Genomic DNA, 27,895 nt, shown 5'->3' with positions numbered 1-27,895 from the left:
ATTGCTGTTTTATTTTTTATATTTAATCTTAGTCCTATTGCGGTGGGTGTGCAGAGCGTGTTATATTGATGAAACATATATTTTTAAACATAAAAAATAATGTATTTGAAACAGATTCGATATTTTGGGTATTAGACATCGTAGATACTGATAATTAAATTCGTTTTTGGAATGTTTGATTTTCAGGACTGTTGCATATAGTCAAGTTGGAAAATTGCGTATGTCCCCAAGTCATAGACACATTTCTGCCTAAGTCACAGTGCGCGAATATGACGTCACATAACTGCGTCATACAAATTAACTCAAATCCGCTACGATCAAAAAATTGAACCATGGCAAATTATCATTATCACAATATCATTAGGAAGTTTTTTACGTTTTTCTCAAAACTGCTAAAAATGACTTACGCAATTCGGTTATTAGCGTGACGATATGAGGATTGCTAGTTGAGATAGTCAAACTAGATGGGACATCAAGGATAGTCGAGAAATACTTACGACTTACGGGCTAATGACATCGAGCGAATACTATCAAGCGCAACTGGGCCATCGCGTTTGCATAAGTTGAATCAGGAACTCTTTAATAAGATCCAGAAGAAGCATAAAAGTAGCAAAGACTATATTTTCATTCAACCGATCGCAGAGATATGACATACTTTAATCTGACAGAACGTGATATCGTGAACCAGATTTTGTACTATACTTTAATGAGAGGAACATGGATTTTCATGAAGCCGCTAGAAAGTTACTATCTTTGGAAACCGGGAGCAGTGATCCGAATGGTAAGATAGCGATCATCAATGCATCAAAAACAGGGCAGTCTAGTTGCGGATTGAATGAGGAGAGAGATTCCATCGTGAACAAAATTATACAGATGCGTCAAGAAATAAAAATTAGGTTTGATATTTTGGAGCATCCCGTAAAACCACGCGAGAGCGGCCCGATCACACGACGATTTAATACTCAACTGCCGAAGAATCGATCGTTTTTATATAATCAGAGATGACATTTAAAAAACATTGGAAATAGTTTCGGTAGATGTAACCAAAAAGTCGTTAATGTGCAAAATTCGAAGTATTTCAAATAGTAAACCTTTAGACAGCAATCACCGCTTTGTGAAGTATGGAAATGCAGACGCAGTCAGTCAAAGACACTTCGAAGATACCTTCCGAAATGTGATGTTCGTTTGAAATTTCTGTGGGGGGGGGGGGTAGAACTTGACATACCATACATTTTTGTGGGGTCAGTTTGGTAAAATAGTTGTTAAAAAAAATGGCGTTATATATAGAAGAGTGAGTGATTCTAAAAATTTAGATCTGTTCAATCAACAATTGATGGTTCCAGACTCAATGATGTATAAAATTCTGCGTTTGACGCATGATAATTGCCACGGGGGCGAACATTTGGGTATTGATAAGACTTGTGGTAAAGTTTGTGACTTAGCTAAAATTCTGTCTGCAAATCCAAAAGCTCGTTTAATTACTTCTCGCTAGTTTCGGCATCTGCAATGGATTGAGATTGACGTAGTTGTAACTGACCCATTTTTTAAATACTTACAGTCTTGGCAAATGAAAAATCGGAATGCAAAAGAAACGTTGATATACGAAAGAAGGCTAACTGTTGGCGTTTCAGAAGTGGTGCATTCGGACCAAAAACAAATTTCGAAAGCAGAATCTTTGCCGACTTGTGTCGAAAAATGGGATTCGGGAATACTCGCACTGCCGTGAATCAACCAGCGGGAAATTGCGCGTTGAAAGATCGAACGAGATTGTAATCCAAACGTTGCGAAACTATAGATACAACAATCCCACAACTTGGGATATTGCGCTTCCGGGTGTTGTAGTATCGTACACAGCTCAGTGCCCATGCTGGAACAGAAATTTCTCCACACTTTTGTTACCTATTAGCCACTTGTGTCTCAACGTAGAACAATTGCATGGTCATTCACGATCCCGTTTCGAGAACCTATAGATGTTGATCTACCTCGCGAAATTGCCAAATATCGTTTGTCATATCGATGAGATCTTATGAAAGACAAATTCCTCAAGAGCGCGGTAACGTGTCAACATCGAGTTGAAGACCTAGTTCTTGTCTCCAGCTGCCGCACCCGGCGGAAACAAAACGCCTAAAATGTCATACACTGGAACATACGTCGTCAAGTGCGTTTTATCTCTAGTGACGTATAAAACAGTGACTAGTATGTGCAGTGGTAAAACTATAAAAGATCATTCCCACCTGCTTAAACATACAAAGGAAATTTTGATAGAACAACCGCTTCTGGCTAGGTGATTTCCTATTCTATGTGAAGATACATCCATGAACAGAGACTTATAAAATGAAATATAAAATAACAATATTTGCGGAAGGAGTGAATTGAAGTGTTTCTGTTAGGAATTTTTAATACATTAATGCATATTAGGAGTCATTTTCGTACATTATAGGCAATTTATGTTAGTAGTCCACGATCAATACCTATATAATCGATCTCCAACGAAGCAAAAAATCTATCAAGGTAAATTAATGTTAAATATATCGTGCCGCATATGTCCTGTAGAGTCTCGCCAATTTTTAAACTTCGAAAACCTTCAAAAGAAAACAATTTATATGCCCTGCTGGAATAATATATGTATATATACAAATATTGGTTTAAATATGATCATTTTCAAAGAATTTATTCGGGCCAGTTGGACATTATGAACGAGCGATACAAACATAGCACGGACTTGATAAAAAAACACAGGTAAACTGCTTGAATCAATCCAAAGCACATGAAAATGGGAACGGGAAAATTGTTATTTTTATTTAAATTATTGTTGACGTGTGAAGTAAGGAACATTTCTGCCAGATATCATGCAACCTAAATTGCCTACATTTGTTTTTACGAAGTTGTTTTTGCAGAGGTGGGCCTTCTGGAATAGCAAAATCTTTGAAAATGAGGTGTTACCTGAATCAAACAAAGAAAATTTCTATATAGCGCCAGGAGCTGGCTTCTGCTGAGTAAATTTACAATATTCATTACAACTGGTAAAGACCCAATTCAGTTCCCACTATATTGGTGTTGATTCATGCTGGTAAATCGGCAAGTGAACTTTACTTCACAACCCCCTAACCCCACTTTCGAGAAAAATGGGAGTTGCAATATATCTACATTTCTCAAAATCCTAAAGCACTTAGGATCAATTTAATTCGTATACTTTCTGTGTCCCAGGTCACACCATTATTAACAACACAGTCCAGCTGCCACCAATGGTACACTTTGAGCTGATCATTTGGATCGTGTTGGAGTATGACTGGAGAGAAGATGAGATTCCCAATCCAATCGTGTGCTATTTCCAGAATTAGAGAAATGTTTATTCACAAATAAAGTTGGCCCATGCATATCAATTGATATGTTTATACAAAGGCTTGTTTTTTTTAATGAAATGTCTGAAATCACAAAGCAGTATCTATAACACGAGACATCGATGAGAAAACATTTATTAACATGAATGTACTAAATATGAAAACTTGTGATCAGAAAATGTTAACATTGAATAAAAATTTTATTTGATAAACTGCGCCAGGTATTGTTGTTTCGGGCCGTGGGCAGTAATTTGCTGCATGGACTTTAACATAATCTTATGGCTGAAACGACCCCCGAATTATAGGCCTTTCAATAGCTCCATGGAAACATCAGAACAAGTAGTTCAGGAAATTTGATTCATACACTGTAAAATTTTTTGTAATTTTACAGCCATTTCATTGTAAAAAATACGATCGTTTGGCAGTGTTTTGGACGAGCAACTATTTATACGTATTTTTACATCATCGTGTTGTAATTTCACCGCTTGTACGATGTAAAATTACATATACTGTTGCATAATCATAAAACAAACATACGGTTGTTAAATATACAATGAATTATACGTAACATACAAAAACGGCTGTACTGAACACAGCTATCTCGCGGTTATGTTAAAATAAGTCCACTTGGTAGTAATCAAAAGCATAGAGCTCAGAAGACAGTCTTCCACATATTATCAGCAAAATGCATGCCAATAAAAAATACATTGGTGCGACGAATTTGGTTCCAAACGGATACAAATTTGGCTTCGCGTCATAAGGCGCAAGTAATATAATACTACGTAAACCTGCGGCTTCGTATGTCATCTCGACATAGAATTTATAGCTTACGATAAAAAAAACCTAATATTGCACTTAATATTATATCGAGTGGAAGGATATTTTATTTTAGGCATCATGTAAACTGGTGATTCAACTGACAGCACTCATTCTCAAACGGACAGGTCTACTTGCAGTCACGACTCCAACTACTGGTGAATCTAGTAGTTTTACGCTGTATCGCTATATCTTTTATCGGACCAAAGTATATGCAAATGTTTTGGTTAATATAATTTTGAATTGAGTGGCATATTTTCTTAATTTAATTATTTGCTTAATGCTCCTAAGTTTTGGAAATATCTCAGATCGCAACGGATTCAAATTTTGAATTTGAATTTTCTGACTCCGCCAAAGCCTGACGTACTTTCCCGCCAAAATGGCTGTTTAGTGCGGATTCCAGTTTCGCTAGGAAGCAGCTTGGCTTGGTTCGGCTCTCAAAACAATTGAAGTAGCCTAGTTTGAAAGTGTGAATCTGTATATTTTACACTATGCTGCCTGAAGGTTGTAAAACGGAAAGTATGGAGAAAGAAATACCGTTACCTAGGTTGTAAACTCTGGACTACTGGTGCTTGTAGACTACCGGTAGATCTTCAGGTTTTGAAAGGTGAGTTAATTTATGCTATATCTGTCATTATTAATCAATTTTGCATTAATTGGATTGGCCTGTTAACTACAGCATTGCCGTACTAGATGTCCCATCCCTGCATTTAGACAATGAGCTATTGTAGGCCTACTGTACCATATTCTGTTATTTTACTTTTAATTGCTCATGTTTAATCTTTGTTACCGGTATTCTATTTATTGGAGTTCTAAACCAAGGTAGTCTACACCAATGCAGAAAGATCTCTTATTTTTTAAAATTTCAGACAATGTTAGCCTAATTCTTAAAAAGCAGAAAAGGATTTGCAATAGCCTATTAGCAGACTGGTAAAATTGTAATTTCAGTTACCCTGCGATTTGAAATGACTGATTCGAGATTTGAACTAGGCTAATCTAAAATAAAATGCATCTGGAAAGACATCTCTAGTGAAACTGCAAGATTAGCTACTGCAGTAGACAGTCATGAACTTTTCATGCCTATATCATTTTCATACATCTTCAATCTGCTAATTCTTTTCAGTTCGAAAGTGGACAAACATATCCTGCCATTTTACCTCTGGGGCATTCACATTTGGCCCTTATCAAGTCTGTCATTGTATCAACACTACAAAAGAATTTCTGGAAAGGTGAGGAACTGGTAGCCTATTGGTGTTTCTATTTCGATGGCAATGGTATGGACTTAACTGTTTAATAAAAAAAGCCTTGCTTATAAATATGAGCATCATGTTACTGTATATAGTGAGCCTCCTTGCACTAAGTTGATTTTTGTGCAATGAATAGACAAAAAAATTCAAACATAGTTTTTTGTCTTTCTATATAACAATTTTCATTGTTTGGAGAAATAATGATATAATTGCGAGCTTCAGAAATGATATAGCCTATAATAAATTTAACTTCGTCTGAGCATTGAATATACTATGAATCTACCACTTTGCTAATGGAATCATTTTACCCCAGCAGATCAAGTTATAACATATGTAAATATGTTGACTTCTCACTCAACTACTTGTTTACATTTTATACCAGCTATGCCCTTTTTTTTCAGCCGAATTGCCAAGATAAACAGCCAGTGCAAGAAAAAGTGACAGAAGGCCACTGCAATGTTGAATCTTTTAGATGGTTTCCACCTATTTGAAGAGATGAAATGAACTATTTTGCTGGCGGAGACGATCACTTCTCGAGTGTATTTGATACTATTTCGTTGCTGATATTTGATCACATATTTTATTAAAAGTGATTTCTTTTCAATTGTATTTCATTTCTTCAAGTGCTGGCATGAGGGTTAATCGAGTTACTTTGCGGATGTTGTTTAGTTTCACAACTTCTTTTTTTACAGTGTAGATTTCTTCTCGTTTCCTGCTTTTGGACAGAACCATTACTGGGAACTCTGCAGTCACCACCAACTGCACATCCGCTAGTGCTTGAAGCACATTTATGCTAATTCTAATAAAGTCTATATATATATCGATAATATATATAACAAAAGAACTGGTTACAGAATTAAAAAAGCAGAATAAACCCACTTAAATTATAAAATCTAGATGATTTGTGACAAAAAAATAGCCTGGTATGCGTTATTTCACTGCAAAAAATGTTACAGGGAAAGGTGCGGCACAGAGATTGAGCGAGTATATATGTTGACTTCGATTCGTTAAGTTTACCGCAATTTCTAATAATGCAGCGATATTGTTACTTATCGATCTCGATCGGTAAGTAAGTTGAAAGGTATTTGTCCGTTTGTTACTTATCGATCTTGATCCGTATCTCACGAAAGCGAGGTTCAATCTGCTCCAAATTTTGCATGTGCATTCATCTTATCTCGGATCAGAAGCCTATAGATTTTGGATGTATTATGTCGTATAATTAGCGAGTTATTAATTACTTAGTGATGGGACACACGGTGGCACTATGGAGTAAGACCACTGTTTTGGGGATCCCTAACCTTCGATCGATAAGTCTTCGGTTTCCAACCGAATTCTAGTTTGTTTGTTAGACCCCTTCGTATGTTACGCGATATCTCACGAAAGTGAGGTTGAATCTGCTCCAAATTTTGCATGTGCATTTTGCATCATATCCTGGACCAGAAGCTTATTGATTTTGGATGAATTATGTCGTATAATTAGCGAGTTATGATTTAATTAGTAATGGGACACGCAATGTCGCTATTGAGTCAGAGCGAAGGAATCGAAACCGCAGTTTCTGTTTTGGAGGATCCCCTAACTTACGTCTCTGCGAACGATCATCGAGTCGGCGGTCTCCGATCGCTATCTAGTTTGAAAATATTGGTATGTATTTACACTGCAGCGTTTTCTAAATACGCCGCCCAATATAACTAGCAGACGGTCCAAAATAAGTACACTGAACTCTATAATTCAGTATTTGCCCTTGACCTAATGGAAAATTACGTCGACGAGATCTCAGTCCACACGTAATCAACGGGACATACTAATTTGCGTTCAATTGCGGCAGGGTTTGCTTTTAAATATTCGAGTCTCGTAAGTCCACCTTTTGCATGCGGAAAACGCCAAAAATCTTTAAAAATTATATAAAATCCAGCTCGTGCGTTCTGTAATTTTCAGTATATATAATATAACGAAATTCGGTAGCAAAATGGCGTCAAGCAAACAACGAAGTATTGTCCAATTCTTTTGAGAAGAAACCCAGCTGTAAAAATCAAGTTAGGATACGATAGGATTTACATATTTACCCCGGGGAGAAGAAAGCCGATAATACGGCTTAACCATATGGCGATCCACGACCTCTCGTCCGGTTACCATTCTATATCGTGTATGGGATTAGTTAGGTATTTGTTTTCGGAAGCATTGACTTGGTGGTGGAGGAGTCGTAACCGACCAGCGGTTACGTGAACCACCCCAAGGCGACGAGGAGTCCAGCAATCCTCTCGCACATAACCATCCCTGCATGGGATTCACACCTGCGAATCCACGCAGAAAGTTCGTGGTGTTAACAGGACACAAGGAGAAACTCATACTTTAAATTTACAACATAGCTTGAGATACATGCAGACTACGCTGAAACAAGCAAAAACGGAAAAGACACTTGATTGGGAAGTATGATAATAAATCCTTCCAGCTCGGTTTAACTATTGCTGTTAACAGTGAAAAGGTACCAACTCCGCGTGCTTAGTCCTGAGATCAGTGTCAAAGCCATTAAATTACTTTTGATTTAATATTATTTTGGGAAATCTTTTCATCGTTATATCAGGACAAAGCAGATAAATCGTGTGTTTTAGTCCACTCTCTGCAAAAACTTCATTAGGCCGCGTTTTAAAGTCAGTAGCGCATTCCCGATCTAATTGAATTGCGGCTTTTTTTATTCCAGACTTTTGTTGCAATTAATTCGTAATTACATGTTTTTATTTTATCAACTTTTGAGTTAATTTTGAATCTTCACCATTTTGCAAATTGAATTCTGAAATTTAACCGTCAAAAAACTAAAAAATGTTGAGAACCACTGGTCGTAGTTAGCCCGTTAATGACAAGGTCGAAGATAATTTACGCTTTCCTCAATTTAGACAAAACGGGCCAAAGGGCAAGCATTTGCACTTAAGGGGAAACGTGAGTTCAGCAACCGAAAATGGAATTGGATAGCATCGCGCAGATATTACACTGTGTTGCAAAAATATCTCTCGGTTTCCACTCAGCATTTTGGTTAGAACTATTTTGTGACGTAACAATGGAACATTTTCCCGCCACACAACATTATTTCCCCGGGAAACGTTTTTTCCCCCACCTTCGACACGTGGCGATCCTTTTCAATCAGGCGGGTGGTTTTCAGTTATGGCGATGATCATTTAGACCAGCTAGTTTTAGCTTGGACTAATTGTCAGTCTGTCAGTTTTATTTGTATTTCTGAAATTTAGGTACCGTATGGTGTATAATTGTATAAATCCATGGTGCCAACTGCCAATATCCTTGGGTTCTGTTAAGATTTTCGAAAAGATTTCAGCACTGTCAGACTGTCGGACTGCCGGTTTCAACTTGTATAGTTGATAGTTCTTAATTGTTAATTTCGTACGAACTTTTTTTGTATAGCTTATCATACTACCGTACTATATAAATAACTAAATTGGATAATCAGATAATGGCGAGAGGAAGAGAAATTGTGGAAGAGGTATGTGTATGTCCGCATGTATAGTCTATGTCAGCGTTTCTCAAACTTTTTCGTCCACGGAACACTTGCACTTTTCATCTCGCCTCGCGGAACACTAAAAATTGAAAAGATAAAATTGATAAAGAAAAACGGTGTAATGTATCGCTACTCAATCTAGTGGCGAGTTACCAAATGCGCCGCGAGAACTAACAGAATTGTGTTAAACATACCTAAAAAATGACTGAATATTTTGCATATTGATTATTATGAATGTTTTATTGTTGATTAATTTAAATACTGTGTATATAAATCAATTCATTCATTTTACCATTCTATGTCGTTTACTTTCTATTACATAGTGTTTGCCTCTAATGGAGATAGAAGTACTTGCTGCAGTTTATTTATCTATTGAATAGAGTTTGGCCAAATAAGAAATTATTTTAAAGTAAAACCAGTCAAAGATGAAGGAAGAATAGCGACGGTTATCAAAAATTCCACTACCTCACCCTAATTGGTCCACTTTAGGCCGACGGTGACGCAATACCGCCGGTCAGTTGGGCGGCAACTCCACGTTCCATAGATTGCCATGGCGAACATTTTGGACGTATTTTTGATTCTTTTTTCACGGAACACTTCGAAGACGGCGGAACACAGTTTGGGAAACGCTGAACTTTGTCATAGGCAGGGATGGCCAATACCGAATAGTTCACTATTTCGAATACATTCGAAATTATTTTTTCCGAATATGAAATTTCGAATACTTCGAAAATAAAATCCACTAATTGAAGCTTATCTAAATGTATGTAGGAATTTCCATACAATAAGCAATGGAATAACTGCTATCTACAAGTTTCAACCTAGCTTTATCACCAGGCATTTCATATTTGCAGATCATTGCAGTATTTATTTTATATACCAAGACTCCATGAGTCATGTTAACAGAATTAAATTAATTCGGCAATAGTGGTATCGATGATGGATTTGACTATATTTGCGCAACACAAAATCATCCTAGTAAAACGCCCATACTTTTAAATACCAACCATTATCCAAATTAAGCGGGATAAAGTATGAGTTATTTTTCCGACTTGTGACAATTTTTTCGTGAGTACAGAAATGCGAATCAAAAATTAATCATATTCGGGAACATTACCACACATTTTAAGTCCACAGATCGCCGTTGTATGTTTGAGTAATAATATTTTTATTTTTCCATAAATATAAAATGTGAATCAAAAACTATTTATAATCGGGTAGTTTACCACACATTATAAGTCCACAATTTATTGAATATCGTAACAATGACGGCTATAAATACCGTATTTTCCGGCTAATAAGTCCACATGGCAAATAGGACGATGTCTATTTTTAGCACTCAAAAAAGTTTTTTTTTCATATAGGCCTCCAATAAGACGGGTAGAAAAATTGTGTCCCTGTTGTTCAGTTATGCTGATATGCGCTAATTATTTTATATGTTTAGAACAAGATCATGTTAGTTTGGTAGAATCATACTCACAGAATAATCTTTTTTTAACAATTGAGCGGTAAATTTAAGTTGTAAAGCGGCAATCATTTTGGACAACCTATTAACCCGAATGTTGAAATAATTTTGGGATGTGATAAGTACTACACTGTACGTCCACGGGTTATTTCACAGCTGTGTTTTCATGTCCCTGTCGTGTTCTGCTGAATCGGCAAAACGAAAGGGTCACAAATCACTTTATCTCGGTGGCCGTGTTTCTCTTTAAAGTAACGATAACCGGCCTGCGAATAAATATCATGAAATAGGGTATTTGTCAATTTTTCGACGTAATGGAAATGAATTTGTGAATTGGAAGCCTCGTAGACGAATGTCGGCAATGTCCACCCACGCAAACGTGCAAATGTGTCGCAACACTATGCGACGTACGGTCGCACAGAATATAAACAATCAAAGTGCCGATTCTATTTCATCGTCATTACAATACGTGAGACAGCGTAAAAAGTCGTTTGAAGATCCCCGTAAAACGAAACACCACGTTTACGGTGAAAAGTCGCTACTATTCGGAATTATTCGAAAATAAGCCGAAAAGGTATTCGAATACTTTGTCTTTGATATTCGAATACATTCGAATATTCGATTCGTTTTGGACAACCCTGGTCATAGGTTATCAAAGTGCTCCGTACGGAGCCCCAGGGCTCCGCGAAAGAAACCCAGGGGCTCTGCGAGCTATTCGATTACTTTTCAAAATACTGACTAATTTTGTAACTGTTCAAAGAAGCAATAACAGCTTTGATAAAATCTGACAACAATATAGCCTCGACATATTGAAAAGAGGCGGAATTAAAAAATGGCATTATTTTTAAGGAGGATCGCAGCCAAGATTCCTAAGAGTGAGGTGGTTCAAAATTGAAATCGGAAATTTCCGCGCAACATTCTTCGCGAATAAAAAAACGGATAACGAGATTTCTGTTGCGTAGAGTATTTAATCCATGACCGATGCGACCATTTAACTTGTCTCGTCGTTATAATGTAATTGTGCTCATCGTTACTCACGTTTGATTCGAGATTACTATTAGGATTACTGAAAAATGAAAGAATACTGTTCTAAAATATGTGATAAACTGCCAACTATAAATAAATTGGAGTCGTATTTTTGCGATCTTGGGATTTGTCAAACTTGATTTCTTCTTTCGCAATTGAGATAATTTTTAAGCAAGATATCGCCGTTTAAAAAATTACAATGTCTGGGCAAAATACGAACAATTGAAATTTATTTTATTGCATTCGGCTCCGTCGGTAGTTTCAGAATGAAAAAAAGATACCGTACATCGCCGATCGCGCGCACACTTGATTGCGTGCGACTCCGTCGGTAATGGGGAAAAAAGGCAATCGCGCGCACAATTGACTGTGTTTCGATTTCGCAGTTACTACGATGAAAACCTAACATAACACCAAGTTTTGTGATTTACAATGTCTAAAAAAGCGTTTTCAATCTGAGGTGAGTCTGCTGAAACCAAACGTGTTATCTTCCATTTTAAGTTTCAGTTTTAATATTTTAGAATGCCGCTTTCCAATCAAGAAATTTGAGTTGCGGATTTACTTCTTTTCTTTACTTTTTACTACTTTATTAAATAATATTTTTAGCATCTTGTCCCGATGACTATAATATGGTAACATGTTTTTCACATTCATAATTCCCCACCAGAACAAAAAAGCGAATAACGTCGTCATTGTGTAACAATACATGTATATATAATAAACACCGGCGTAAAGATGTTTAAAGGTTCAAAAACACGCCACGCTGACGAAAAAAATCGGCGATTGTAACAAAATGCAATCGGGCACCTTATTAGAGGCATTTTAAGTCTTCCAAAAATGTTAAACGGGAAAAGATTCGACCCCTAATTTATTAATATGTTTGTCAAGTGTCAAATTTACAGCTTTAGTATATATAATTTATGTTTGAAATTTACATTGGACCTCCTGAAGTATGCGCACTAAAATGGGGCACAACCTGAACTCAGGTTGTGTACCAGGTTAGGGTTTAGGTTATGCGACATCTTGGTGCGCATACTTCAGGAGTACCTTTAGATTTATGTATGACTTGTATTAACCCTATTAAAAAAAGTTCAGCATTTAAATTAGGTAAAGTACTTTTAACTTACTCAGGAATTTTAATCTGGAAGTAACAATTTTCAATATTTATTTTGGGGATCCCTGAATAATAGTCAACCTTTTCAAGGGCTCCGCAACCCCTAAAGTTTGAGACCCCTGGTCTATGTAAATAAAATATTTTGAAGCCAAATTTGAAATAATTCATTATTCTGATTTAGCTATTCGTTTTCATTGATTTATATATTTTTTGATTGTATGATAAAACAGTTTTGGCTGATGATCTTTAATATTTACATGTAAAATTATAAGTTTTCATCCAGTACATCTGAATTCCGGCCCTGTCTGCCTGTGTCTTTCAGTAAAATGACTGCAGAACTCTGGCTGTCAGATCCAGGTTAAAAAAAAAAATCAGGATTCTGACTGACTGACTCAAGCTCCTAATTCCTGGATGGTTAGGCAACCCGAGAGCACTGAAAGTGCGTATGCACAGTATAGAATCAAAAGCCTTTGCGCGTAAGCCAGTAGCCAGGACAAAGTTAATTAGAGTAGACCCCAACATTCTGGCTTTCCCGGGAAACTGTTGGGCCAATCGGGACGAAACTTGGCATGTACGTGGGGACTATTGCCAAATGAACCCAGAAAATTTTTCAGAAGGAACGGGCCAAAAGAAGTGGGCCAAAACGGGGGTTTTAGTGGCACCTTCAGAGGTTGCAAGACATCGAGCTGTCAATCAAGTCACGGTATGTGATTTTGGGGTTTAGAGGCCGTTTAGCTCCGTTTCCGGGGCCAAAAAGCGTTTGCCCGAGTATTGGGAATTTTTCCAAGTATAATTGGGGGTGGGGGCAGTGCCACCACCCCCCCAGTGGTGAGAAAACGTGTGGAAAGCCACGCCCACTTAGGTAATATGGTTTTTGGGCTATTAGGAGCACTTGGAATTGGTTTTTGGGCAAAGTGATGCTTAAATCTCAAAGGGACTAATATATAGAATATTTCACCACCTGAATTTTGGGAATTCCCCCTCCCAATCGCCCTCCAGTGGCGTAAGAAGGTTGCGCACCTAAAAATGAAGCTATCGAGAAATAAAATAGATAGGTATGTTGGGAAAATTTAGTTTAACGCTTTTTTCAAGAAATTTTTTTTCTCCTACTCCCCAGTCACGCTTTAGTGATTTTGGCTTATTGCAGGCTTCTGAAGGGACTTATTAAGAAAGTAAAGGCATGGGCATGTTTAGAAAAATTATTTGAAGCCATTTTAGAAGAAATTTTTTTTCTCCAGTACCTCAGTCACGCTCCAGTGATTTTACGTTATATCTCGAGAATGGTAAAAGGTAGAGATGTCATATTTGGGTCATACAAGGTAGTTAAGGTCTAGTTTGTGTCAAAAAAATTTCGTCACGGTTGAGTGAACACGGACCTTAAAATTGGAAAAATTCGACTACGGTTAGGGGTGATCAGTTTATTACAGGGTATTTGTACTTCTCAATGGACTAGAGGTGTCGGGGGCAGAGCGCCGGACGAATTTCCGTCATTCGTCCGGCGCAACGACCCGGGTCCTTCAACAAACTGCAAACAAACATCTGCTTCTTAATTTACTAAAAATATTTCTATACATTTCCCCTCGCGGGTAGCGCAGCGACCTCCCCTGGATGTTGCAGCACGGTTTGTCAAACCCTCCGCGCCGTGAGGCGCGTACATGCGATCGTTTTCGGTGCACGTGTAACGTGCGTAGTGTGGTTGGGTTGTAACTTCTCTGAGAGGGGTGCAGCGAGCACTATGGAGATAACTGCAAGTCGTAGAGACGCGCCCGAGGTGTCTAAAGAGAGCTGACAGTCCCCCCAGAAACAGAGAAATTTTTCAGAACGATCCCACCACGGGAAGGGCCCGAAAAACGGCCCGAAAGCCAAAAAGTGCCTTTCTCCTTCCATACGTCGGTCACATGACCTTCCATATAAGGTAATCCTTTGATTTCTTGCCGTTTCCCGGGGTTACCGGGCCGCGCAAGGCGATAGGGACCTTGCTAAAATTATTTTGAATATTTTCAAGGCGGGGGGTTTCCCCTCCCCGCCCCAGATAACGAAAACGGGATTTCTTAGTTTTTAAAACCTGGCAACACCGTTTCGGCAGTCTGGTTTGTGTCGTTATCGGAAATAAGGGTTCCCGTGTAGGCAGAGGGCTCATACTTGGAAAACGTGTATAACTAAACTAATTACCCACTCAAAAAAAATCTGGGACTGATCCGGCCACCTTGTGGTCAATTATTGAAATCGCTAAATTTCGGCTTCTGCGATAGATGGAGTCTTCAAAGTCGGTCAGTGGAAAGCTTTTGTGTTACTCTTTCTTAGTTTGGAGACCCCACCGCACCCGTGCTCCCACTAGTGGTCAAATCGCAAAAATCTATATCTCGAGTTCTGCGATAGATAGAGTCTTCAAACTCGGTCAGTGAAAGGCTTTGGTGGTACTCTTCCTTAGTTTGAACTCTCTACCGCACACGTGCTCCCACTAGTGGTCAAATCGCAAAAATCTGTATCTCGAGTTCTGTAGTTAGTAGAACCTGTAAACCTGGCCGACACGTTGTACTAACTACACTGATTCTTTATTTCATGAACTAGAGTCCTCAACACGCCCCCTAGTGGGTAAACGCCTGTAGATCGATTAAACTTGGTAAACATTCCAAATTTGGGGGGCGTGCGCCGATCGAATTTCCGCTATTCGATCGGCGCGACTTACGGCGGTGATAGACACGCGGGGGTTCCTTTTTTTAAAAAGCGTCGAGCGTTATAAATGTGCGCTTTAGCGCTTTTCCCCCTCGTTGGGAGGCCGAAGGCCGCACCTTTGACCACCACTGGATGGTATGGCAACCCGGTAGCACTTTAGTGCGTATGCACAGTATATATCAGAGGTCATTGCACGTAGGGCAGGTTAGTTGAAAGTATATGCGATATGTGGGGGTGAAAAGGGTATTTCCAAGAAAACTGGCGGGCCGATCGGGCTGAAACTTGGCATGTAGCTGGGGGCTGTTACCAAACGAACACAGAAAATTTTTCGGAACGATCGGGCCAGAGGAAGTGGGCCAAAACTGGCTTTTAGTGGCCACCTGTCAATCAAGCTGTCAGTCAAGTCACGCAAGAGTGATTTTGGGGTTTAGAAGCCCTTTGGCTGCGTTTCCGGGCCGGGAAAGGGTTTGCCAGAGCATTGGGAATTTATCCAAACATGTTTGGGGGTGGGGGATGTGCCCCCGCCCCCCCCAGTGGCGAAAAATCGTGTAGAAAGCCACGCCCACTTAGGTAATATGGTTTTTGGGCGAATAGGAGCACTCGGAATCGGTTTTCGGGCAAAGCGATGCATAAATATCGAAGAGACTAATTAATAGAATATATCACCACCCGAACTTTGGGGATTCCCCGTCCCCGTAACGGTCCAGTGAGTTCGGAATGTTGCGCTTGAGAATTGAGATATTGAGAAAAAAAAATACATAGGTAGGTTGAGAAAGTTTAGTTTAATACTTTTTTCAAGAAATTTTTTTGCTCCCGTGCCTCCGTCACGGTCTAGTGATTTTGGTCTTTTGCCGGCTTCAGAGAGGTCTTATCAAGAATCTAAAGGCATGGGCATGATCAGAAAAATCATTCCAATCACGTATCAGCAAAATTTTTTTTCTAGTAGCCTTCAGTAACGGTCCAGTGATTTTCTGCCATATCTCGAGAACGGTAATAGACAGGGGTCTCATATTTGGGTTATACAAGGTAGTTGGAGTAAAGTTTATGCCTATAAAATTTCGTCACGGTCGAGTGATCACGGACCTTAAAATTGATAAAAATCGACATCCATCAAGAGTTATCAGTTTATGACGTGTTATTTGAACTACTGAATGAACTAAAGTGGCTGGGGGCTACGCGCCGGACGAATTTCCGCCATTCGTCCGGCGCAACGACCCTGGTGCATCCAACAAACTCATAATGAAACATACGCTCGTTTATACTCAAATATCTCCCTTACATTTCCCCTCGCGGGTAGCGCAGCGACCGTCCCTGGATGGTAAGGCAAAAGGGTAGCACTTTAGTGCGTTATGCACAGTTGAAATCAGAAGTCTTTGCACAGAAGACAAATAGCTCCATTATAAAGCGATAGCACTGTGAGATTGACTATTTCCCAGAGAACTGGAGGGCCGATCGGGACGAAACTTGGCATGTAGCGGGGGGAAGTTACCAAACTAACACACAAAATTTTTCAGAACGATCGGACTAGGGGAAGTGGGCCAAAACGGGGTTCTAGTGGAAAAATTAAAGGATGCGCGACATTGAGCTGTCAATCAAGCCACGCTATGTGATTTTGGGGTTTAGAGGCCGTTTAGCTCCGTTTCCGGGGCCAAAAAGCGTTTGCCCGAGTATTGGGATTTTTTCCAAGTGTAATTGGGGGTGGGGGCACTGCCACCGCCCCCCCAGTGGTGAGAAAACGTGTGGAAAGCCACGCCCACTTAGGTAATATGGTTTTTGGGCTATTAGGAGCACTTGGAATTGGATTTTGGGCAAAGTGATGCTTAAATCTCAAAGGGACTAATATATAGAATATTTCACCACCTGAACTTTGGGAATTCCCCCTCCCAATCGCCCTCCAGTGGCGTTAGAAGGTTGCGCACCTAAAAACGAAGCTATCGAGAAATAAAATAGATAGGTATGTTGTGAAAAACTGGTTTAACGCGTTTTTCAAGAAATTTTTTTTCTCTCACCCCCCAGTCATGGTCTAGTGATTTTGGCCTATTGCAAGCCTCTGAAAGGACTTATTAAGAAAGTAAAGGCATGGGCATGTTTAGAAAAATTATTCGAATCTATTTTAAAAGAAATTTTATTTCTCCAGCTCCTCAGTCACGCTCCAGTGATTTTACGCTATATCTCGAGAACGGTAAAGGGTAGAGATGCCATATTTGGGTCATACAAGGTAGTTGAGGTCTAGTTTGTGTCAAAAACTTTTCGTCACGGTTGAGTGATCACGGACCTTAAAATTGGAAAAATTCGACTCCGGTTGAGGGTGATCAGTTTATTACGTGGTATTTGAACTTCTTAATGGACTAGAGGGGTCGGGGGCAGAGCGCCGGACGAATTTCCGCCATTCGTCCGGCGCAACGACCCGGGTCCTTCAACAAACTTCAAACAAACATCTGCTTCTTAATTTACTAAAAATATTTCCATACATTTCCCCTCGCGGGTAGCGTAGCGACCTCCCCTGGATGTTGCAGCACGGTTGTCAAACCGACCGCGCCGTGAGGCGCGAACAGGTGATAGTTTTCGGTGCACGTATAACGTGCGAAGTGTGGTTGGGTTGTGAAGTGCAAAAGTCGGGGTCAACAAGCCTAATAGAGAAAACCGCAAGTCCTACAGGGTCGCCCGAGGTGTCTAAAGAGAGCTGATAGTCCCCCCATTACTGAGAAAATTTTTCAGAACGATCCCGCCACGGGAAGGGCCCGAAAAACGGCCCGAAAGCCAAAAAGTGCCTTTCTCCTTCATGCGTAGGTCACATGACGTTCCATATAAGGTAATCCTTTGATTTCTTGCCTTTTCCCGGGGTTTCCGGGCCGCGCGAGGCGAGAGGGACTTCGCTAAAATTATTTTGAATTTTTTCAAGGCGGGGGGGTTTCCCCTCCCCGCCCCAGATAACGAGAAAGGGATTTCTTAGTTTTTTAAAACCTGGCAACACCATTTCGGCAGTCTGGTCTGTGTCGTTATCGGAAATAGGGGTTCCCGTGTAGGCAGAGGGCTCATACTTGGAAAACGTGTATAACTAAACTAATTAACCCCTCAAAAAAAATTTGGGACGGATCCGGCCACCTTGTGGTCAAATATTGAAATCGCTAAATTACGGCTTCTGCGATAGATAGAGGCTTCAAAGTCAGTCATTGAGAAGCTCTAGTGTTACTCTTTCTTAGTTTGGGGACCCAACCGCACCCGAGCTCCCACTAGTGGTCAAATCGCGAAAATCTATATCTCGAGTTCCGCGATAGATAGAGTCTTCAAACTCGGTCAGTAAAAACCGTTGGTGGTACTCTTTCTTAGTTTGAAGTCTCTACCGCACACGTGCTCCCACTAGTGGTCAAATCGCAAAAATCTTTATCTCGAGTTCTGTAGTTAGTAGAACCTGTAAACCTGGCCGACACGTTGTACTAACGACCCTAATTCTTTATTTCATGAATTAGAGTCCTCCACACGCCCCCTAGTGGTGAAACGTCTACAGATCGATTAAACTTGGTAAACAATTCAAATTTGGGGGGCGTGCGCCGATCGAATTTCCGCTATTCGATCGGCGCGACTTACGGCGGTAATAGACACGCGAGTGCTACGTTTTTAAAAAAGCGTCGAGCGTTATAAATGTGCGCTTTAGCGCTTTTCCCCCTCGTTGGGAGGCCGAAGGCCGCACCTTTGACACCACTGGATGTTGCAGCACGGTTTGTCAAACCGACCGCGCCGAGAGGCGCGAACAGGTGATAGTTTTCGGTGCACGTATAACGTGCTATGTGATTGAGTTGTAGTGTTCAGATCAGGGGTGCAGCGAGCCTACTGGAGAAAACCGCAAGTCCTACAGACTCGCCCGAGGTGTCTAAAGAGAGCTGACGGTCCCCCCGTGACCAGAGAAATTTTTCAGAACGATCCCGCCAAGGGAAGGGCCCGAAAAACGGCCCGAAAGCCAAAAAGTGCCTTTCTCCTTCAATGCGTAGGTCACATGATGTTCCATATAAGGTAATCCTTTGATTTCTTGCCGTTTCCCGGGGTTTCCGGGCCGCGAAAGGCGAGGGGGACCTCGATAAAATTATTTTAAATTTTTTCAAGGCGGGGGGGTTTTCCCCTCCCCGCCCCAGATAGCGAAAACGGGATTTCTTAGTTTTGTAAAACCTGGCAACACAGTTTCGGCAGTCTGTTTTGTGTCGTTATCGGAAATAAGGGTTCCGGTGTAGGCAGAGGGCTCATACTTGGAAAACGTGTATAACTAAACTAATTAACCACTCAAAAAAAATTTGGGACTGATCCGGCCACCTTGTGGTCAAATGTTGAAATCGCTAAATTTCGGCTTCTGCGATAGATGGAGTCTTCAAAGTCGGTCAGTGGAAAGCTTTTATGTTACTCTTTCTTAGTTTGGAGACTCTACCGCACCCGTGCTCCCACTAGTGGTCAAATCGCAAAAATCTATATCTCGAGTTCTGCGATAGATAGAGTCTTCAAACTCGGTCAGTGGAAAGCTTTGGTGGTACTCTTTCTTACTTTGAAGTCTCTACCTCACACGTGCTCCCACTAGTGGTCAAATCGCAAAAATCTGTATCTTGAGTTCTGTAGGTAGTACAACCAGTAAACCTGGCCGACACGTTGTACTAACGACACTCATTCTTTATTTCATGAAATAGAGTCCTCAACACGCCCCCTAGTGGTAAAACGCCTACAGATCGCTTAAACTTGGTAAACAATTCAAATTTGGGGGGCGTGCGCCGATCGAATTTCCGCGATTCGATCGGCGCGACCTACGGCGGTGATAGAGACGCAAGTGCTACGTTTTTAAACAAGCGTCGAGCGCTATAAATGTGCGCTTTAGCGCTTTTCCCTCTCGTTGGGAGGCCGAAGGCCGCACCTTTGACCACCACTGGATGTTGCAGCACGGTTTGTCAAACCGACCGCGCCGTGAGGCGCGAACAGGTGATAGTTTTCGGTGCACGTATAACGTGCGAAGTGTGGTTGGGTTGTGAAGTGCAAAAGTCGGGGTCAACAAGCCTAATAGAGAAAACTATAAGTCCTACAGGGTCGCCCGAGGTGTCTAAAGAGAGCTGACGTTCCCCCCATTACCGAGAAAATTTTTCAGAACGATCCCGCCACGGGAAGTGCCCGAAAAACGGCCCGAAAGCCAAAAAGTGCCTTTCTCCTTCCATGCGTTGGTCACATGACGTTCCATATAAGGTAATCCTTTGATTTTTTGCCGTTTCCCGGGGTTTCCGGGCCGCGCGAGGCGAGAGGGACCTCGCTAAAATTATTTTAAATTTTTCCAAGGCGGGGGGGTTTCCCCTCCCCGCCCCAGATAATGAGAAAGGGATTTCTTAGTTTTTTAAAACCTGGCAACACCATTTCGGCAGTCTGATCTGTGTCGTTATCGGAAATAGGGGTTCCCGTGTAGGCAGAGGGCCCATACTTGGAAAACGTGTATAACTAAACTAATTAACCACCCAAAAAAAATCTGGGACTGATCCGGCCACCTTGTGGTCAAATATTAAAGTCGCTAAATTTCGGCTTCTGCGATAGATGGAGTCTTCAAAGTCGGTCAGTGGAAAGCTTTTGTGTTACTCTTTCTTAGTTTGGAGACTCTACCGCACCCGTGCTCCCACTAGTGGTCAAATCGCAAAAATCTATATCTCGAGTTCTGCGATAGATAGAGTCTTCAAACTCGGTCAGTGAAAAGCTTTGTTGGTACTCTTTCTTAGTTTGAAGTCTCTACCGCACACGTGCTCCCACTAGTGGTCAAATCTCAAAAATCTGTTTCTCGAGTTCTGTAGTTGGTAGAACCTGTAAACCTGGTCGACAGGTTGTACTAAGGACACTATTTCTTTATTTCATGAACTAGAGTTCTCAACATGCCCCCTAGTGGTAAAACGCCTATAGTTCGATTATTCTTGGTAAACAATTCAAATTTGGGGGGCGTGCGCCGATCGAATTGCCGCTATTCGATCGGCGCGGCTTACGGCGGTGATAGAGACGCGAGTGCTACGTTTTTAAAAAAGCGTCGAGCGTTATAAATGTGCGCTTTAGCGCCTTTCCCCCTCGTTGGGAGGCCGAAGGCCGCACCTTTGACCACCACTGGATGTTGCAGCACGGTTTGTCAAACCGACCGCGCCGTGAGGCGCGAACAGGTGATAGTTTTCGGTGCACGTATAACGTGCGAAGTGTGGTTGGGTTGTGAAGTGCAAAAGTCGGGGTCAACAAGCCTAATAGAGAAAACCGCAAGTCCTACAGGGTCGCCCGAGGTGTCTAAAGAGAGCTGACGGTCCCCCCATTACTGAGAAAATTTTTCAGAACGATCCCGCCACGGGAAGGGCCCGAAAAACGGCCCGAAAGCCAAAAAGTGCCTTTCTCCTTCAATGCGTAGGTCACATGACGTTCCATATAAGGTAATCCTTTGATTTCTTGCAGTTTCCCGGGGTTTCCGGGCCGCGCGAGGCGAGAGGGACTTCGCTAAAATTATTTTGAATTTTTTCAAGGCGGGGGGGTTTCCCCTCCCCGCCCCAGATAACGAGAAAGGGATTTCTTAGTTTTTAAAAACCTGGCAACACCATTTCGGCAGTCTGGTCTGTGTCGTTTTCGGAAATAGGGGTTCCCGTGTAGGCAGAGGGCTCATACTTGGAAAACGTGTATAACTAAACTAATTAACCCCTCAAAAAAAATTTGGGACGGATCCGGCCACCTTGTGGTCAAATATTGAAATCGCTAAATTACGGCTTCTGCGATAGATAGAGGCTTCAAAGTCAGTCATTGGGAAGCTCTAGTGTTACTCTTTCTTAGTTTGGGGACCCGACCGTACCCGAGCTCCCACTAGTGGTCAAATCGCGAAAATCTATATCTCGAGTTCTGCGATAGATAGAGTGTTCAAACTCGGTCAGTGGGAAGCTTAGGTGGTACTCTTTCTTAGCTTGAAGTCTCTACCGCACACGTGCTCCCACTAGTGGTCAAATCGCAAAAATCTTTATCTCGAGTTCTGTAGTTAGTAGAACCTGTAAACCTGGCCGACACGTTGTACTAACGACCCTAATTCTTTATTTCATGAATTAGAGTTCTCCACACGCCCCCTAGTGGTGAAACGCCTACAGATCGATTAAACTTGGTAAACAATTCAAATTTGGGGGGCGTGCGCCGATCGAATTTCCGCTATTCGATCGGCGCGAACAGGTGATAGTTTTCGGTGCACGTATAACGTGCTATGTGATTGAGTTGTAGTGTTCAGATCTGGGGTGCAGCGAGCCTACTGGAGAAAACCGTAAGTCCTACAGACTCGCCCGAGGTGTCTAAAGAGAGCTGACGGTCCCCCCGTGACCAGAGAAATTTTTCAGAACGATCCCGCCAAGGGAAGGGCCCGAAAAACGGCCCGAAAGCCAAAAAGTGCCTTTCTCCTTCAATGCGTAGGTCACATGATGTTCCATATAAGGTAATCCTTTGATTTCTTGCCGTTTCCCGGGGTTTCCGGGCCGCGAAAGGCGAGGGGGACCTCGATAAAATTATTTTAAATTTTTTCAAGGCGGGGGGGTTTCCCCTCCCCGCCCCAGATAGCGAAAACGGGATTTCTTAGTTTTGTAAAACCTGGCAACACAGTTTCGGCAGTCTGTTTTGTGTCGTTATCGTAAATAAGGGTTCCGGTGTAGGCAGAGGGCTCATACTTGGAAAACGTGTATAACTAAACTAATTAACCACTCAAAAAAAATTTGGGACTGATCCGGCCACCTTGTGGTCAAATGTTGAAATCGCTAAATTTCGGCTTCTGCGATAGATGGAGTCTTCAAAGTCGGTCAGTGGAAAGCTTTTATGTTACTCTTTCTTAGTTTGGAGACTCTACCGCACCCGTGCTCCCACTAGTGGTCAAATCGCAAAAATCTATATCTCGAGTTCTGCGATAGATAGAGTCTTCAAACTCGGTCAGTGGAAAGCTTTGGTGGTACTCTTTCTTACTTTGAAGTCTCTACCTCACACGTGCTCCCACTAGTGGTCAAATCGCAAAAATCTGTATCTCGAGTTCTGTAGGTAGTACAACCAGTAAACCTGGCCGACACGTTGTACTAACGACACTCATTCTTTATTTCATGAAATAGAGTCCTCAACACGCCCCCTAGTGGTAAAACGCCTACAGATCGCTTAAACTTGGTAAACTATTCAAATTTGGGGGGCGTGCGCCGATCGAATTTCCGCGATTCGATCGGCGCGACCTACGGCGGTGATAGAGACGCAAGTGCTACGTTTTTAAACAAGCGTCGAGCGCTATAAATGTGCGCTTTAGCGCTTTTCCCTCTCGTTGGGAGGCCGAAGGCCGCACCTTTGACCACCACTGGATGTTGCAGCACGGTTTGTCAAACCCTCCGCGCCGTGAGGCGCGTACATGCGATCGTTTTCGGTGCACGTGTAACGTGCGTAGTGTGGTTGGGTTGTAACTTTACCGAGAGGGGTGCAGCGAGCACTATGGAGATAACCGCAAGTCGTAGAGACGCGCCCGAGGTGTCTAAAGAGAGCTGACGGTCCCCCCAGAAACAGAGAAATTTTTCAGAACGATCCCGCCACGGGAAGGGCCCGAAAAACGGCCCGAAAGCCAAAAAGTGCCTTTCTCCTTCCATACGTCGGTCACATGACGTTCCATATAAGGTAATCCTTTGATTTCTTGCCGTTTCCCGGGGTTACCGGGCCGCGCGAGGCGATAGGGACCTTGCTAAAATTATTTTGAATATTTTCAAGGCGGGGGGGTTTCCCCTCCCCGCCCCAGATAACGAGAAAGGGATTTCTTAGTTTTTAAAACCTGGCAACACCGTTTCGGCAGTCTGGTCTGTGTCGTTATCGGAAATAAGGGTTCCCGTGTAGGCAGAGGGCTCATACTTGGAAAACGTGTATAACTAAACTAATTAACCACTCAAAAAAAATCTGGGACTGATCCGGCCACCTTGTGGTCAAATATTGAAATCGCTAAATTTCGGCTTCTGCGATAGATGGAGTCTTCAAAGTCGGTCAGTGGAAAGCTTTTGTGTTACTCTTTCTTAGTTTGGAGACTCTACCGCACCCGTGCTCCCACTAGTGGTCAAATCGCAAAAATCTATATCTCGAGTTCTGCGATAGATAGAGTCTTCAAACTCGGTCACTGAAAAGCTTTGGTGGTACTCTTTCTTAGTTTGAACTCTCTACCGCACACGTGCTCCCACTAGTGGTCAAATCGCAAAAATCTGTATCTCGAGTTCTGTAGTTAGTAGAACCTGTAAACCTGGCCGACACGTTGTACTAACGACACTGATTCTTTATTTCATGAACTAGAGTCCTCAACACGCCCCCTAGTGGTAAAACGTCTATAGATCGATTAAACTTGGTAAACATTTTTAATTTGGGGGGCGTGCGCCGATCGAATTTCCGCGATTCGATCGGCGCGACTTACGGCGGTGATAGACACGCGAGTGCTACGTTTTTAAAAAAGCGTCGAGCGTTATAAATGTGCGCTTTAGCGCTTTTCCCTCTCGTTGGGAGGCCGAAGGCCGCACCTTTGACCACCACTGGATGCTTTCCGCCCGTCCCTTTCAATGCAGCGCTAGCTGCCACAAAAACCAGAAGCCAGCGGCTATGTAGATTGGGTTGTTAATACGGAATGGGGTGTCAACAGGTATGTTTGAGAGAACTAGACGTCCTAGAGACAAGCCCAGGGTGTCAAAAGAAAGCTGACGTTACCAAACCGATCAGAGAAATTTTTCAGAAAGATCGGGTCACGGGAAGGGCCCTAAAAACGGGCCGAAAGTTCCCAAAGTGCGTTTCTCCTATTTTCGTCAATCACATGATGTTCCATATAAGGCAATCCTTTGATTTCTTATGAAAAGAGCCGTTTTCTCGGGGTTTTCGGGCCGTGAAAGGCGAGTGGGCCTTTGATAAAATTATTTCAAGTATTTTTAAGGCGGGGGGGATTCCCCACCCCGCCTACATTATCGAAAACGTGTTTTGTGAAACCTGGCAACACTATTTAGGTAGTGTATTCTGTGTTTAGGAAGCCTGTGATGGGAAATATGGGTTCCCGTGTGGGTAGAGGGCTCGTACTTTGAAAACGTGAATAACTAAACTAATTACCCCGTCAAAAAAAGTCTTTGACGTGTCCGGCCACCTTGTGGACAAATATTTAAATCGCTAAATCTCGGCTCGTACAATAGATGGAGTCTTCAAAGTCGGTCAGCGGGAAGCTTTAGTGTTACTCTTTCTTAGTTTGGGGACCCAACCGCACCCGAGTTCCCACTAGTGGTCAAATCGCAAAAATCTATATCTCGAGTTCTGCGATAGATAGAGTCTTCAAACTCGTTCAGTCGAAAGCTTTGCTGGTCCCCTTTCTTAGTTCGAAGACTCCACCGAACCCGAGCACCCACTAGTGGTCAAATCGCAAAACTTCATATCTCAGCTTCTGCGATAGATAGAGTCTTCAAAGTCGGTCAGTGGAAAGATTTGGTGGCACTCTTTCATAGTATAGGGACTCCAGCACACCCGAGCTCCCACTAGTGGTCAAATTGCAAAGATGTATATTTCCAGTTCTGCAGTTAGTAGAACCTTTATACTTGGCCAACACGTCGTCCTCTTATCAATGCAGACAAAACCGTTTATGTTCTGGGGGGCCTATGGCGTCGGACGGATCATGCCGCGATACGTCCGACGCAACGAATGGCGGCCCGAGCGTCACAGACACAACCGGCATGGTCCCGAACCAACTGTTTGTGCGCCCGCGGCCCCCTCGCGGCTGCCGCAGGCAGACGTCTACACTGGATGCTATTCCGCCCACGTCAGTGCATATAGCAACGATAGTTGCAACAGAAATCGAAAGCCGGCGGCCAAGTGTGTGATATGTGGTTAATATAGGCGACGGCTCTAGTAGTGAGTGTTTTCGGAGAACCGCAAATGGTAGAGACACGCCCGAGGTGTCAAAAGATGGGGGACGGGGGCAAACTAACAAAGAAAATTTTTCAGAACGATCGGGCCAGAGGAAGTGGGCCAAAACGGCATTTTAGTGGCCCGAGGCTTCTGATTGGTCAATAGGCTGTCAGTCAAGTCACGCTCGAGTGATTTTGGTCTTCAGAAGCCGTTTAGCAGCGTTCCCGGGCCGGGAAACGGTTCGCCCGGGCATTGGGAATTTTTCCAAACATGTTTGGGGGTGGGGGAAGTGCCCCCGCCCCCCCAGTGGTGAGAAAACGTGTGGAAAGCCACGCCCACTTGGGTAATATGGTTTTTGGACGATTAGGAGTCTTTGGAATCGGTTTTGGGGCAAAGTGATGCATATTTATGGAAGGGACTAATTAATAGAACATATTACCACCTCAACTTTGGGGATTCCCCTTCCCCGTAACGGTCCAGTGAGTTCGGAATGTTGCGCTTAAGATTTGAGATATTGAGGAAAAAAAATACATAGGTAGGTTGAGAAAGTTTAGTTTAATACTTTTTTCAAGAAATTTTTTTGCTCCCGTGCCTCTGTCACGGTCTAGTGATTTTGGCCTTTTGCCAGCTTCTGAGAGGTCATATCAAGAATCTAAAGGCATGGGCGTGATCAGAAAAATTATTCTAATCACGTATCAGCAAAATTTTTTTTCTATTAGCCTCCAGTCACGGTTCAGTGATTTTAGGCCATATCTCGAGAACGGTAATAGATAGGGGTCTCGTATTTGGGGTATACGAGGTAGTTGGAGTGAAGTTTATGCCTATAAAATTTCGTCATGGTCGAGTGATCACGGACCTTAAAATTGATAAAAATATACTCCAGTCCGTACCGTTGAAACTCTTTATGTTAAGGGGGGGCCGATGGCGTCGGTCGGATCATGCCGCGATCCGTCCGACGCAACAGATGGCGGCCCGAGCGTCGTAGACAAAACCGGCCTGAGCCCAACCAACCATTTGTGCGCCCGCGGCCCCCCTCGTCGTGTGCCGCAGGCAGACGTTTATTCTGGATGGGAACCCGCCGTCTTTTTAATCGTGGCGGTAGCCACAACAGAAACCAGGCACCACGGGCCAGGACATTGATATGAAGTATAGTGATAATTGGGGTGCAAAAGGTATGTTACGGAGAACGGGAAGTGGCAGAGACAAGCGGGAGGTGTCAAAAGACAGCTGACGGTGCCCCGATCAGCAGAGAAATTTTTCAGAAAAATCGGGCCAGAGGAAGTGGGCCAAAACTGGATTTTAGTGGCCCAAATTTGAGGATGTGCGACATTGCCATTTTCAGGCTGTCAATCAAGACACGCAAGAGTGATTTTGGGGTTTAGAAGCCCTTTGGCTGCGTATCCGGGCCGGGAAAGGGTTTGCCCGGGCATTGGGAATTTTTCCAAACGTGTTTGGGGGTGGGGGATGTGCCCCCGCCCCCCCAGTGGTGAGAAAACGTTTAGAAAGCCACGCCCACTTAGGTAATTTGGTTTTGGGCTATTAGGAGCACTTGGAATCGGTTTTTGGGCAAAGTGATGCTTAAATATGGAAGGGACTAATTAATAGAATATATTACCACCTCAACTTTGGGGATTCCCCTACCCCGTAACGGTCCAGTGACTTCGGAATGTTGCGCTTAAGATTTGAGATATTGAGAAAAAAAAAGACATAGGCAGGTTGAGAAAATTTAGTTTAACACTTTTTTCAAGAAATTTTTTATCTCCGGTGCCTCCGTCACGGTCTAGTGATTTTGGCCTTTTGCCGGCTTCTGAGTGGTCCTATCAA

At 42.4% G+C, this 27,895-nt stretch overlaps 1 long non-coding RNA gene across 1 annotated transcript; it reads left to right on the top strand.

Annotated features, from left to right (window-relative positions):
* Positions 1-4,598: 4,598 nt before the first annotated feature.
* On the top strand, positions 4,599-6,140 carry LOC144421891 (uncharacterized). The gene is made up of 3 exons (XR_013475019.1): positions 4,599-4,764; positions 5,281-5,386; positions 5,806-6,140. It is a non-coding gene; the product is annotated as an uncharacterized LOC144421891 (long non-coding RNA).
* The last annotated feature ends 21,755 nt before the right edge of the window (positions 6,141-27,895 follow it).

This window comes from Styela clava, chromosome 4, assembly GCF_964204865.1.
Source record: "Styela clava chromosome 4, kaStyClav1.hap1.2, whole genome shotgun sequence".
Taxonomy (NCBI): Eukaryota; Metazoa; Chordata; class Ascidiacea; order Stolidobranchia; family Styelidae; genus Styela; species Styela clava.
Note: the sequence above shows the minus strand (reverse complement) of the source record. Positions and strands in the feature narration are given on the sequence as shown.